This window comes from Melanaphis sacchari, unplaced genomic scaffold (assembly GCF_002803265.2).
Source record: "Melanaphis sacchari strain LSU unplaced genomic scaffold, SCAv2.0 Contig8_pilon_pilon, whole genome shotgun sequence".
NCBI lineage: Eukaryota > Metazoa > Arthropoda > Insecta > Hemiptera > Aphididae > Melanaphis > Melanaphis sacchari.
The window spans coordinates 5,973,243-5,986,957 of NW_020271635.1; the positions used below are offsets into that span (position 1 = coordinate 5,973,243).

At 26.9% G+C, this 13,715-nt stretch overlaps 1 protein-coding gene across 3 annotated transcripts in view; it reads left to right on the forward strand.

The window, feature by feature from the left end:
- Positions 1-2,458: 2,458 nt before the first annotated feature.
- LOC112602709 overlaps positions 2,459-13,715 on the forward strand; it is a 35,333-nt gene continuing 24,076 nt past the window's right edge. For all 3 annotated transcript variants that reach the window (XM_025350934.1, XM_025350932.1, XM_025350933.1), the window contains exon 1: positions 2,459-2,631. The gene's annotated coding sequence lies outside the window, so the exon portion shown is untranslated. The remainder of the gene's footprint in view (positions 2,632-13,715) is intronic.

Genomic DNA, 13,715 nt, shown 5'->3' on the forward strand with positions numbered 1-13,715 from the left:
AATGTACTTTAGTGTCCTTATTATAGACTAGGTTATTAATAATATATTTAATATTAATTACAGATACATTAAGTAAAATAATTTAATTTATAACATTCATTCAGACGATTTTTTTTTTTTTTTTATTACCATTGGTATATAATCGACGACCTGTTCAGTCTTGATTTTTTACATTAGGTACTCCAAGAAATTTATATAACGACAGTAAATTGTTTATACTTCATTATTATTAAAACAAATAGAGCTATCCAATGATTTATTGTAGAATTTTAATATATTCATATGTGATGAGAAAATATCTATCATTATTCATTATTATTGTTAACTTGTTTTTATATAACTAGTATTTTTATTATTCAAATAAATAAATATTATTTCACTATTTTTTTAATATAAATTAAGATAATAATTGTCCAAATTTAGTTTATTTAAATTAATAATTATTGTATACTTTTGTTTTAAGATAAAAAAATATCGTAAACTTGAGATAAATAATATAAATAATAGAAGTACAACTTCAAATATTAAAATGCTTACAACTTAAATAGCATTTGTGCATATTTTGTTGCCTACTCAAACAAAAAAAAATGATACAATAATATCCCGTTTTTTATACATTCTACCCCCTTTTTTTTAACAACTATCATGAAAACACTTACTATAAAATTCGTTAACTTTTAAATCAATTAACAAAATAATTACTAAAAGTAAAATAAAATGAAAATAATTGAACTATAACTTAGATACTTATATAAAAAAAAATCAGTTTAATAATGAATAAAAAATTTTGTAATGGACTAAACTCAATATACATGTTCATCGAACCAAATTACTTGATTTAATATCAAAGCAATTTGATTTAGTACCAAATAAAACAAATTTATGTAGATACATTATAAATAATAATTATCATATTAGTAAGCATTGAGTATGATAAATACCGGTTTTTAAATTTGTAATGCTTTCAAACGAATCATTAGAGGATAAAATATTTTGTAGTTCAGCTCGGTATTATAGATTTTAAGCTGCGTAAAATTGTGTTCGGATTTCCAACCCCAATAAAACGGTTTTTATGTCATATATAAATTAATAAAAATAAATCAACTCTCAAGTTAAATATACTTCCATTATTGTGTTCTGTACAAAGATATTAAGACCGCAATAATACATATTATAGTACGCACATTATAATCAAAACTTTAGTTTCGACGTTGCTATAGAAAACGAAAAAGGTTTCAATTAAAAATTTAAAACTAGACATAAAATGTTTTCATAAAAACGATAATATTTAGTAATTAGTCATTAATCATTACTCATCTATGAATATCGTAAATGTTCATAACCGCAAATTTTTGTTTGACAGTATTCTTATAATAATATACCTGCGCTCTGCAATAGGTATAAATAAATATTTGTTTTTGAACAGATGAAATTAAAATAAACATTAATAATCTACATAACCTATGCATATTGCATATATATTATATATCGTATACCGTGAGAGTAAGCAAATAACCAATATTACGATCATGTTCATATAATTATAATATCACGTAGGTACATACTACATACGGACATACGTATTAATTAACAAACGATTAACGAAGCCAATGCCAGCAGATGCCTCTAAATAAATGTTGATTTGTTTTTTTCAATCATAAAATAATATATTATATAATAGATATCTAATAGTTTTTAATCATGTAAAATATTTATAATCAAATTGTGTATACTTAATATGATAAATGTAAACAATGAGTTCCAAAGTTTCAAATTAAATATTACCTATCTGATAACACCGTAAGTAACTTAAATTGCTGGTAATATTTCGTTATATACTGAATTTGTCCTTGCAACAGATTGTCACGTATATAGCTACTAAAATTTAATACATAATTGTATAGCGTACCAGTAAAGATCGGCAAAAACCAAATATTTTACTGTAAGTTTTGGGTATATAGTATCGTTATAAACGTTTACCATTAGGACTGTGTATAATATTATTATTATAATACCACACTCGCGCTAATACATATTAGCAATTAAATATGTATCATATTGTCAATACATAATATACCGAATGACTTCCGCAGCGGCCGATTATCGTCCGTTATATTATAGTCGTCATGAGCTGCAACAACAACGGCGTGTAATAATAATAATAATAATAAATAATATTTTAACGGACGCGTTCTGCACAGGGAAAGGATCAGGAAGCGAAGAGACCTGGGTAGACGTTTATAGGCCGCATGTGCGCGTATATTATGTATATCTCCCCACTCGTCGTCGCCCCTTTCAACGGACACCCATCGGCCGTCGCCGTCCGCCTACCCACCGAGCCGGAACGCGGCAAAACGTGTGTACGAGAAAGACCGTTGACGAACAGCTGCCGACACTGCTGCCGCCGCCACCGCCGCCGCTCTTTTACAACATTACATTATTATGTGTCGTGTTTTTTTACCGACGCACTCGCTGCACTCACGGGTCCGGCGCGTAACGTGCGTTTCGGTTCTAACGACGACGACGTGAAAATCTATGATAATATAGATAGTATAATAACTTACCTACTACTGCCCACGAAATCAGCAAGTTTTCGGCGGACGGCGGCGCTCGCGTTCAATATTACGACAGGTAATTATTAAGGTCGTTTTCCAATATCATAATCATAAGTGTATACTTGACGTATAGTTCAATAATAATAATTTGTATACCTATAATGCGAGAAAGCGACGAAACAGAGTCAGTCGCGGGAGAACAGAAATTTGCAATTATATCGAATTACTTAGTTATTAATAATTATAGATACTACCAGAGACTCGTTTAAGCGTTTTAACGATTTAAATTTTCCGTATAATTTGTTGTTTCATTAATAATAATAGTTTATAATAGTTATTATTATATTTTCACTTATACTTAACTATCATAGTTGGCACAATATTCGCATGTATTTATCTCGAGTAATCGAATCATAACATTACTCGTATATATGTCATCGTCAAATTAACATATTATGGACAACCAAAATCGGAAAAAGATTTCCAAACCTTACTTAGATATTATAAAAGCACACTCTATATTTCAAAATTGTCGTATACTATAACTTATTTGCAACTGATTGAGCTTTTATTTTAATTTCAAATTACAATATAAAAAATGTATAGGTGTACTTACGTTTAAAATTTAAATAATTTGGTTTTATTCAAAAATTACGTATAATATCCAACTGCGGTGCTAATTATACCATACTAGAAAACATAGAATGGCATTGAAACTGTTATGTATTGAAAAACTATACTCTGCATTACGGTTCCTTTTAAACTTTTTGTTAATTATTATGTATATGATATAAAGTTTTTTTTAATCAAAATAATTTGTATTAATGTTATTCAAATAATAAGTACGTAGGATAAATATTTTTTTTTTTTTGAAACATTGGCTCACACCATTTTAGAAAATAGACATCTGTCATCTGCTGACCATCCTATAGGCATTTTCTTCTATAAATGACCAATTATAACTTATATTATAACAATATGACAACAAGGAAATTAATAATAAAATATGTTCACACTAAGTTCCTACCTACTCGCGTTAAGTTGAATAGTACAATAGCATTAAAAGCGAGTAACTATACTCTAATTTCCGATCCGGAAGTATATTTTTGAGACTTTTCCGAAATGTTAACACTTATGAACTTCCGTCTGATAATTTGTTCAAAGTCTGTACATCTGACAATAATTACTATCTATACAATATATACCAATTTTAATGAATATTACATCATTTGGATTCAATGTACAACGCGACATAATATAATTTATTTATTTTGATGTTTATGCGACAATAAGCTATAATTCTACGAAAGTATACAACCTATCGTAATTACGGTACAGTAAGATAGTGCAATACAGTAATGAGAAAAGAACTTAAATGTGTTATCAAGTTTAATTGTATTTTATAATTATTCAGTGCTAATTATTTACAATTATATAATATGCATTTATTTATAAATATACTCCATTGTGAATATATTTAAAATGTGATTGCCATTACTTGTTTACTTTGCGTTTATTTCATTATGTTTAAACAGTGTTTAGTATTCAACACATACATTATATAAAACGTATTCGCTGTATATAGGATTACGAAATATTCCCTAAATGCTAAAACCGTAATCAACAATTTGCAACCCGGGCAAATTTAAACTAAAACATTACATATACACCCACAGTAATTCAATGCGCTTTCGACGCGTGTTAATTAGTTTGAAACTGTCTTTTAGCTATTAATTTTAACTATAACTACTGTACATAGATACACTGTACAGGATTAAAAACTCTAATACCATATTATTAGCTAAGAATAAGGTAAAAAAAAAAATAAAATGTTTGTGTACCATGAACAAACGTTTACTATATAGGCTGTAGCCGTTTGTATATTATAGCAATATATCATAGCCTATTATAAAAGAATAATATTTAAATTTTCACTTCTGGTGCAACCATATACATATGTATATATATATATTTATATGTATATGTATATAACCCAATTCTACCGTGTAATTTTCCGTTCCATCACGTAAATGAATGTCCCGTGGAAATCACATCGATAATTTAAAATTCGTTTCGGTTGGGTCACTCGGGTGGGTTATTATATTATGATCTTTAATAAAAGATGTAACATTATAACAATACACATACAACGTCTTTATCTTCTACACGCGTATATATACGCTTATATTATAACAAGCCAATGTTGATTTATCAATACTATGGTTATCATGTTCGCCATACGTAAAGTCATTCAAGTCTATCGAAAATTCAGTTTATTAAAAGCCCAAGTCATTTCTACATAGATAATGTAAAATATTCAAATGAGCTTTCAAGTCATCTGTAATTTGTTAATTGATTTTATTATACAGATAGAAATATAGAAGAGATCACAAAGTTAAAATATTTTTAAATCAAAATCGCAAAATGAATTTTTAAATGATATCATAATTTATACACTAATATAAACTATAAAGTATTATTTAGTAGAACTTGTAAGGTGGTAAATTATATAAATACTTATGTAACTTATTAAGTATACAAATAATGTAAAATATTGGAAGATATTAATTATAAACTAAAAATAAAAATAAGAATAAAATGTTGTATAATATAATAATGCTCATGCAGTCTACTTAAATATTTATTTATAAATTATTATGTATTAATAATGTTATAAATACTTTGAATACCTCTAAACATGTCAAAATAATTGTAAAAATTCAATTTTAAAATAATTTACTGCAACTTTATAACCAAATTGTAAGAAAAGTAAAAAAAAAATGTCTAAAAAAATAAAAAATTCACATCTACCCATATATTATATATTATTAAGTTTAATATTAATACATTCAATATACGATCACAACACTTATTCATATTTCATGGTCGTTTCATAACATTAAATTATATTATATTAAACATATATAAAAATAAGTACAAAAACTATAAATGGATTTAATAAAACAAGAAATGTACTCATTACTTAACAATGTGAATTTCTATCAATAAATATATTTTTTATAGCAAACAATTTCGCTCTCAAAAACCTTTTAAAATAAGGGGACGGTTGAGATTCTATTGTGTAAGTATACAGTATATACGTTTTACTATGTGTAGCTGATAGTGTAATAGTATACTTGTTAACGATATGTATTCAGCAAGGACGCGAGATATAACATTTTCATTTTTCAATAGACAATAATATAATGTATATCTGGGTCAACGGAAAATTCCATTCAAAACTTTAAAGTGAGACCAGTTTCAAAGAAATGACGATCCACTATAAAAACACCATTTATAAATTGCTTCATCAATTTTACCCAATTTTTATGTGTATGAGTTGTAACTTTATGTCGTTTACCTCGTCGAATGCTAAACAGATTATTATTGTTCGATACACGTATGTGAGCTTATCGTGTCTTACGGGATCATGTTAGATTCGTTTCGCTTGCATTATAAATATAATAATAATAATAAAAAAAAACGTTTATGAAGAAAAATATTGAATACAAAAATAAATAAGCATAAATAGGTACATGGGTGGGCGACATTGAAGGAAATCGCATAATTTGACTGCCATGATGCTATTGTGAAATCGTGATCATACAAAAGTCCACATTGAATACATCACATCTCTCTCTATATATACCTACTATTAGAACTCTTGTATACTGTATTTAATTTTTATGCATGGGCTGTTTTTGTAGTTGATTTAAAATATGATCAGATGGTTTAGCAAAACTGGATACTATATTATACACCAAAGATCCAAGGATGAAAAATAATTAATTTAGTGGCAATAAAAAATTAAAAATTACAATTATCTCATAATATTATTTATTTACAATTATGTACAATACCAATAACGTTTTATGTTTTCCCTTGCAATTTATTTTCGGGTAAATTTAAAATTCAATCATTTTTATGTGATAAAATTAAAGTTAATCTAATCGCACTACTATAAACATTGTGTTGCCTATCTATTATTTAATAATTTTAATTAATTTTCGATAGCTAGTAGATAAATTTCCCGTTATAGACATACCGTAAAGATACTATTACAAATAAGAATATAGGTAAACTTGTTTAGTTACCAGTAAAACAAGATAATGCAGAGAATTACCAACATCGTAAACGCAATGTGATAAATAAAAATTAAAATGTGTAGTAAACAAAAAAAAAAAAAAAAATACATAATATAATAAATAGATAAAAAATCATTAATTAGTTACTATTTTTTAAAAATAATATCAAAATCTTGTCTCATATCTTTAAATATGTATTTAATGTAGTTTATATACACAAATATTATAAAAATTACTATAAAAAGTATCATTGTATATAGACTAAGTGTCTAAGTATAACTCAGTAATATTTTATATTAGGTAAATGCTAAAATAAAACTTCTAGTTAAATCTTAAAAAAAGGTATTTTATTGATGAAAATGTAAAATGTATGTATTCATAAACCAAAGATATTTTAATGATAATAATTATCGAATGTGCAATGATAAAATATTGGAATTACATTTAAAAAAATATTTTTATAGCTCAGAACGGCGCTTTCAACCGCCATATAAAAACGTCGATATACCCTTATATCGCGATTGACCATTACAATAATAACAATACAGATCAATCTAAAATACAAGCACTTTTATAAAGAAATAACCAAAACTAAAAAAATTGATTTAATTTCCTTCAAAAAACCATGATAATTTTTTTTTTTAATTGAATACTTGTACAACAACCAATAAATAGTAATCATTTTAATATATAATTCGCGTTTTCGTTTAACAAAATAAATTTTAAACTTTTTATTTCTTAATTTTTGGCCGGGCATGTGCCTTTTACCTAACCTGCCCTGATACCACTTCATAATAAGTATATCACATATAAAGTGATATTTTTTTTATTTTAATAACTAAAAGAATTTGACTAATATTTTAGTTAACTTTAAAAAAGCCAAATGTGACATTATACTTTTACGTTTGTTAAGTCTTGATAGACACAAACTGTCGCAGGAGTCACCGCAGAGACTTTAACGCTTAAAAAAAAAACATTTTAAAATTATACGAAAATTGAAAACAAAATAATATGGTTATAAAAATGTCTATTTATTATACGTTGCAATCGGTTTCAATTTTTATTCGTACATTTTATTCATTATCATAGTTATTTTTGATGATTATCAGTTATCACCAAAGCTCACAATAATTATTTAATCTATTTAAACACTAAATCACCTTTGCGTAGAATTAACCTTTATCGTTAAAAAGTATGTAAGTAAACTATAAAATAATATCATGTATACGTATTATTGTAATTTGTTTTGTTCATACGTCTTATCCACAATTATTTTACATTGCGAAATCGAATCGTACTTCGAAAACAAAATTGAACATTATTTTATATTACCGACCAATCTACGCTATTGTTGGCGCACTGCAATCGTCACGTTCGATTCGGATACGAATACCTACCAGTTAATTAGTTTTCGGCAATATGTACCTTCGTTCGTATAATTACCGCCACCGCCATTCGTTATCCGATCGCCTGCTGCTCGATATGATTAATAGGACGAAACGTCGACATGAGTTTTTGCGCCGGCACAATTTGAACGGGGGATACCCGGCCCGTACCAGAACGCGTTCCCTCAAAAATGCACAACAACAATCGTCGTTATGTTATTATGATCATTATCATTATGCGTACCTGGTCCATAGAGTAATAATACTCCATGGCTTGGTTGTTGTCGTCGTGATTTCAACCAGCGAATGTCCTTGCGGCAGTACAGCGATGACTCTGGGCCTAATGCCGGGTATACCACAAATAATATAGACGGTATATAATATATTATCATGCTTAATGTATAAAATATGATTGTGCAGAACGACGCACACCATAATTTACTAGTGCAGTCTTCTCTTCTTTCTATCATCGTCGATTCCTTCCAATATTTTATAATTGTACGTTGCTATAGTTTTACTTGTAAAAAAATAATAACTACAGCACGACACTGTCGACACTGTAGGCGGAGGGAAACGCTTCGCTATAGTATTTTATGTTACAGCCTGAAAAATGAAAAACAATTAAATAATATTATGATTGTAGAAAAACTATAATTTTGATTCTTTTTTTCTCAATATAGTTAAAAACGTTTTAATATAAAAGTAATATCATCGACGATTAGTATGAACCCTCCGGAGAATTTTTGACGTGGAAAGTGGAGACACTACAATTACTCTTACAAAATCAAGAATAGAACATACAAAAAAAAAAAATTAAAAAAAAATACACCAACTATTTTTCCTATAATACCTATATATAATAAGCTATATGCCTAAATAGACTAATCCTTCGTAAAAACTGTACAGAATAAACATGATTGAACACATACACACATTTTATATTATATATCATAAATAAATTATAGCCCGTTATTTGCCGCAGACTTTTTGCTTAAAAGTTAACGACCACCAGTTATAAAAAGTCCCTCAGGAGAACAAAATACAAAAAACATATTATTATTGATATAATAATTCAAGGGTATAAAATTGAACAGGCGTTAATATTTGCTTGAAGTTAACTAATATGTATATTAAGCATTAATAACGGGCTATAATAATAAAGTTATATTATTACTAAACCTGATTTCAATAAAAAAAAATATACAAATAGTATATGTTGCAAGTATGACGTTTTCTAGACGTTAGCTTGCCAAGAAAATATTATGAAAAACGTACTCTTCATCTACTGTGCTACTTTCTTTAGTTTGGACAATACTATAATTCATTAAACAATATACACATAAATGTAACGTTTATTTCACATGCGACTTTGTCTAGCGGTAATATTATTATATAGTTTGTTATTTTATTCATTGGTTATATGAAATCTACAACTGCACAGTAATACATAATATGATACTATATTTTAACAATAGTAAAATATAGTTTATACTCAATATATATATATATATTATATAAATATATAAAAATGTAATGGTATATACTCGTACTATATAATATATATATATATATATTATACACCTATACGGTAAAATTTTGTAACTAACCGACGCTATGGTATTTCGTTAAAAATTAAAAAACATCGTCATACCTAAAATAACAAAATTAAACCCGATAAATATATATAAACACTTAGCACACACGCACCTTATTTTTCAACATTTCAAGTTAATTAAAATTTAGATTCATATTTCTTAAGCAGAAAGGCCCGTTGCGAATTCTTAACTTAATAATTCGTATATTTAAAAAATAAAAATAAGGATTTTGAATAATATACAATTATTTATGTAATATTTTATTCTTATTAATTTCGTTATTATGCATAGAAATTTAACAGAACTTGTAAGTAGGGATGTGAGTTTATGAGAAACAGATTTTGTTTTTACTTGTAGTGAGCTATTTTTATTATAAATTTAAATCATCATACCATTAACATTTGAAACTTATTTTACAATTTGTCATCATTTAATATGATATATTATGTTTTTGTTCTTATATAACAGTACCCGTCGTATACAATGATTTTCAGCTTTGTGGCAATTAACATAGAAATTAACAAAAAATTAAGTAAAATTATTTAAAAATCCGAATCCGGGCATCACTGGTCCAAACGAACAATGATTTGTTCTGTGCTTGGTAACTAAAAGATAATTGTATTCATGCGCCATAATATGTTAACCATGAAGGAAAGAATTATGTGTATCAAATTCAATTATACACACATATATCACAAACACGCTATTTGCTAAAATATGTGTAGGTGCATTCATAATTGTAAGCATCAATCATATTATGTATTTCTAATGTATCCAAATGACTAAACAAAATTTTTTATTACAATTCAAATTATAACGTTATTAAACATATTATAAACATACCAACATTTTATAATGTACCTACTTACATTGATTTTTTACTTAAAATAGATTTTAATTTTCTTTGGTATTATTGAGTCAGTATGATTTCTTGAAATATATAACTTCATCATATTGCAGTTTAGTTCTAGTAAAGATTTCTTAGAAACGCGTGCTATAACAACTAACAATATATAGGTAAATGTAACAATGAAAGTATTATATAATATAAGGTTGTATTCTATAATATACAATTGTTTTAAATGTAACAATAATAGATGAAATAATTTTTCAAGTTAACTTAATTTTAAATTATTCTCAATTATTATATGGCTCTATATCAAAATCATGAATTTAAAAAAGTTTATTTTCCTACATATTATGTGCATATAAGTTGAATAGACACAAACTATGTCGAACGCAACATAACATAGGTAATTGTGCCTAAAATTTACATGTTATGATTCGAAGAGTGAAAATGTGTTAGTCCGCTAACTATTAGATACCTATATTATCCCAACACATACCTAGTACTTAAATTTATATTTTCTAAGTGTGTGTGTGTGTACGTCGTGTGATACAAATAATATTATAGAATAAACATTTTGTAATAAGTAGGTATGCGTCAGGTATAAAATAATAATAATGATATAATATTATACATTAGACAACTTTTATTCTTTCGTTTGTTTTCAAACGATTTACCTTTTAGCCCGTACAAAGAAAACGCACATTCCTGCATTTTAAATATATCTGTTGTTGCCATTTGTGTTGGTGCACCAAAGTGTACCGGATGCAATTACACGTATGGAAAAAAATAAAAATAACAGGTCTTCTTCCCTATCTCAATAACATCTCATCATTCATTCTTGTCCGCCGTAATTCCGGCTCACGGCTTTGATATTATGGGACCACGCACAACATAAATCAGTGTACCTCAAATAGCATAATAGTGTTCAACGTATAGAGATATTCGTCGTCGACGTATTATATGCGCGAGAATAATATTATGTCAAAACCGAACAGTCGAAGGTTAAAAACGCTAGCGACAACTTAGGTACTATATAGCGAATAGTCTCCATAGATCGTATTATAATAGGGAACTGTAAACTGTAAATCGTAGAACAATACTGAACAGCCGACTGAATAAAAAACGTATAAAGCGTATACAATCGCATTATACTCGTATAGGATGTTGTATTTCATTTGAATATCGACCCTATAATGTGGTAGTAGTAGTAGTAGTAGTAGTAGTAGTAGTTTAACCATTATCGTGATTTGATTTAGTTTCATCAACCATTATCGTGATTCGATTTGGTTTCATGTTCTATAGAAGTTGAATGCTATTAGATGAAAGTTAAATGCAAATTTATGAATATTTTAAATTTGGGCTTACGTAAAATATATAATTTTATCATAATATCCCAGGATTATAAAATAAATATCTATTATTTTTTTTCTTTATTAATAGCTTATACAATCTGTAAAAATATATTTTTTGTAATAATTATAATTAATGAATGAGGCTAATATAGTGACTGTAGGCCTTAGGGAATCATCTATCCAGTTATTCAAGTTTACGAAAGCGAAAATTGGTCCTTTAAATAAACATTTAAAAACTAAAAATGTTAGCAGACAACAAAATATTTAAAAACAAAATACATTTTGTTAGAAAACGCATTTTATTAAAAAAAAAAAAAAAATAATAACATTAGATTAATTAATTGCAGTATTATCTATATCATCATGACTAATTTATCATTAATAAGTTTGAACAGTATCTGCTTTTATACAGATGATTGATTGCACATAAATCAATCTTACATAAAATTATATTATTATAATGCCATGTTACCATTATTATTTTTTTTTTTTTACATAGTTTTTTAATTAGTCACAATCATTATGCTTTTATAGTTTTTTAATTAGTCACAATCATTATGCTTTTATACCTACTCATACAACTTATAAAGTGATAATATAGTTTAGGATTGAAATTAGTTTTTAATATCGAATAATTTTTAAGACTTTGAAAGTCAAAAAAATATATATAGTTATTATTTTTTACACCTCATTATTTTTAAACCTCACTAGATATTTCAAAGTCAATAAATACTCTCATTCAAAATATCTAATAAATTCACGATTCTTTGTTGAATTCATTTGAATTGTAGGCAGAATTTGTACATTTTTTACTTCCTAACGACTTTATATTACAAATAAAATCCCTCTTCGTCGTAATGACGTAATTTACGTAATAACACATGACGAACGTAGGATATCGGATACCGGATCCGTAAATTAACTATATATCTATATACTAAGTAGAAAATATATGTAGGTATATAATACTGCAAGTTAAAATAACTTATTTAATCCTATTCTCCTTTATAGTAGGTAGTTGTATCGTATTTAATAATTAATAGACCTAAATTAGAAACATCCATTGTATATATTTATTGTTTTTTCGTTAAGTCGTTGTATAAGCCATGGGGGTGGGAGTAAGCTCACCACAATAATATTATAAGTGAGAATATACATTTGATATTTGCAACAGTTTACATAAAGCCAACTGTAGAGGTTAAGGTTATGCGCCTATAAAGCTATAAGTAACTGTAGTCATGGCACCGTGACGGTAGATTTCAGACAGTGGTGGGTAAATGTGTTGTGTGTATTTTATGTTTTTTCCGGAGAAGAAATGACGTTTGAATCAAAATAATAACGAAAAAAAATTATTTGATTAGCAATTGGATTTCGTGACGGTGCCGTGACATTTTTTTGTCCAGTTTCCGGCAATTCAAACATTTTGTTAAAAACTACGTTGTAATTGTACCGGAAAATCCGTACAAAACAAATATGATAATGAAAAATCGTCTGTACTATAACTAGGTATTTGTTTATTGTTCTATTACAAACTTAAAATAATTGTAACAATTGATTTTTGATAACAATATGCAATAGTTTTTAATATTTTATTCTACAATGCCAATAAATATTAAATAACAGAATACGCTATAAGTAATGTGTGAATACTACACATATGTTTTTGATATCAATATATTATTTCAAACAATAAATTTACAGTAAAAAAATTACGGTTATTCATTGGTGTTTACTACTTACAAATAATCCAATTTTCTTCTGCGCCACGGATGAACGTCTTAACCGACCGGATCTAATAACATGCGCACACCTTTCCGCCGTCAATGGTGAATAGAATAATAACTCTACTTCCGTTAATTAGGGTCTTCGGACAATAAGCTATTTATGTTATCG